We start from the raw sequence: 3052 nt of genomic DNA, 5'->3' as shown, positions 1-3052 counted from the left end.
ATTGATGAAAGACAGCAGATCTCCCGTGAGCCCCGAAGCATAGAACCCTTATGCCAGTTGCAGACCGACTTCGCCAAAGCAAGCTTGAAGTAGTCCGATTCAAGCTGGAGTTGGAGGTTTGGCGCCTTCAAGGTCGCGGATATCATCGCCATTCTTCAAGATCTTCACCAGGAAGTAGTATCAAAATAACTCGAAGTTCGGGTTCGTCCCGAGGAAGCATTCGCGAAGGGTGATGAAGTTGGCGATGTGGAGAATGGCGTTGGGTGTCAAATGATGCAACTGACACCCGTAGGAGAACAGAAGCCCGCACACAAAGCTGTGCAGCGGGAAAGCCAAACCTTAACAAAAGAACTGCTAGTGCAAGACTCGCTTGGGCCGACCGACACCAGGATTGCCTCGGCCCCCGCCGTCCTCCATTGAAATACCTCCCAAGGCAGCAGAAAGTCATCTTGAACCAACACAGTGGAGGAGAACCACTTTCCCGTGGTCTCGCCCGCCTCCTCGTTGGCAGAAGCGTTGTCCTTCCACTCGTTAGTGGTTGTGACCTTGGGAACGCTCCGGCCACGACCTCGACCGCGGTCTTCCTCGACTCGCACCATCAGCGGCTCGCTTGGGTGGAGAAGGGAGGGCTCGAGGAGCAAGAGCTTGCGACAATGGCGGTTCCGACGGAGGAGGGAGAAGCAGCAGCGGAATCTATGAGAGGAACAGAGGAAGTGGGAAATGTCTCTCTCCCCCTTCTTTATATCCCACCGGGAAACCCAAGCAACGGCTTTGGCAGGTCAACAAGTGCCCCATTTCCTTTGCGGTTTCCCACTACGCAGGATGTGGGCGCGGAGATCTAGGCATTATCATCATGATGCAGCGGTCAAAGCGGAACCGACTGGCCATCTCCTTTCTTTATGACAGTGATGACGGGATGTGACAAAGCGAGTGGCAGCGACGCCTAGGTTCCTATGGCTAGCAATAAATGATTTGAAGAAGACTTGACACTGGAGGCCGTGCAACCATGAAGCTGCGAAGACGCGACGCTGAAGGCCGTGTAGCCGTGAAGCTGCAACATTGCAAAGATGCAGGCCGCGAAGCCGTGAAGGTGAAAGATGCAAAACCGCTAGATCGCGGCACCACAAAATCAGGAGCTACGAAGCCATAGAGATGCGTTGCTGGAGGCCGCGTGATAGCAAGTACGTAGATTTTGAGGTCGGGCTACCGTGAGTTAGACTGTCTCCATCACTAAAAAAAAGCCTGCTTGGATTTCGTTCTCAAGGCAGCAAGACTCCACAACTCCAGACAAGCTCGGGCGCTACCGATGGTACAATATACGAATGGCGGCCCGTCTGCCTGGAAGCTCGAGACTTGGCTGGCTTCAGGGCCGAAGAGGCCTAGCGGCAGCCTTACCCAGCGATCGGTCCAAGGGTCCAGGATTGGAGCTAAAATTTATCCTTGGCGTGAAAGCCGAGAAGCTCTCACAGTGAGGTCGGTTAGGATCCCTATCAACCCTAGCTCTCATCCCCTTTATAAAGGCGAGGCTAGGGGTAGTCCAAGGCATCTGTTCCATTGCCCAGACCTCGGTAGCATTCATCATCCTCCACTTGTAACCCCCTCGCACGAGGTGATCCCACATCAATCCAAAACAAAGCAGGAGTAGGGTATTACCTCGATCATGAGGCCCCAAACCTGGGTAAAACCCCCGTGTGAACTCCCTTTACTTCCTACTATGGTCTCCACCCTAACAGGGGCACTGACGGTTTTCTGCACCATCACTGGTACTCTGGTAGTGAGTTGGAATCTGTTTAAATCGTTTGGTTTGCGATCTATCTCTCTAGGTGCGGTTCATTATATGTACCCTTGATCCCCTTGTTGGTCTTCTGCGCCTGCCGGTTGCACGATATATTTAGGAAGTTAGAGTTATGGAGACAAACCTTGGAATCGAAAGGGTTTAGGCTTAGTAGAACTAAAACCGAGTACATGATGTGCGGTTTCAGTACTACTAGGTGTGAGGAGGAGGAAGTTAGCCTTGATGGGCAGGTGGTGCCTCAGAAGGACACCTTTCGATATTTGGGGTCTGCAGGAGGATGGGGGTATTGATGAAGATGTGAACCATCGAATCAAAGCCGGATGGATGAAGTGGCGCCAAGCTTCTGGCATTCTCTATGACAAGAGAGTGCCACAAAAGCTAAAAGGCAAGTTCTACCGGACGGCGGTTCGACCCACAATGTTGTATGGCGATGAGTGTTGGCCGACTAAAAGGCGACATGTTCAACAGTTAGGTGTGGCGGAGATGCGTATGTTGAGATGTATGTGTGGCCACACGAGGAAGGATCGAGTCCGGAATGATGATATACGAGATAGAGTTGGGGTAGCACCTATTGAAGAGAAGCTTGTCCAACATCGTCTGGGATGGTTTGGGCGTATTCAGCGCAGGCCTCTAGAAGCTCCAGTGCATAGCGGTCAGCTAAAGTGTGCGGAGAATGTCAAGAGAGGTCGGGGTAGACCGAATTTAACATGGAAGGAGTCCGTTAAGAGAGACCTGAAGGATTAGAGTATCACCAAAGAACTAGCTATGGACAGGGGTGCATGGAAGCTTGCTATCCATGTGCCAGAGCCATGAGTTGGTTGCGAGATCTTGTGGGTTTCACCTCTAGCCTACCCCAACTTGTTTGGGACTAAAGGCTTTGTTGTTGTTGTTGTTGTTGTTGTTGTTGTTGTTGTTGTTGATCTCGTGGGCAAACCTTTGCTCTGTAACTGAGTCAGGTCGGTGCCTTTTCGGTGGTTTGTTCGATTCATTTTCGGTGGTTGCAGGACTGAATCTGGTATGTGGAGATCATGTCGAAGGGGGTTTGAGGAAGGTCTGATTTGAAGGGCCATCGCCCTGTGGTCTTCTGTTCATGAGTTCCATCATTCATCATTTAATAGGACGTGGATCCAGTGTCCTGATTGATTCTTATTGTAGCAGTTGATCTTGCTTTTGGTATGTATGTATGTTCTCCTTTAGTTGCAGCAGAAGCAGGAGGGTACTAGTTCTGCAGAGATGAATCAAAGGCTCGCGAGGTTT

The sequence above is a fragment of the Triticum dicoccoides genome, chromosome 2B (assembly GCF_002162155.2).
Source record: "Triticum dicoccoides isolate Atlit2015 ecotype Zavitan chromosome 2B, WEW_v2.0, whole genome shotgun sequence".
NCBI classification, from domain to species: Eukaryota; Viridiplantae; Streptophyta; class Magnoliopsida; order Poales; family Poaceae; genus Triticum; species Triticum dicoccoides.
Note: the sequence above shows the minus strand (reverse complement) of the source record.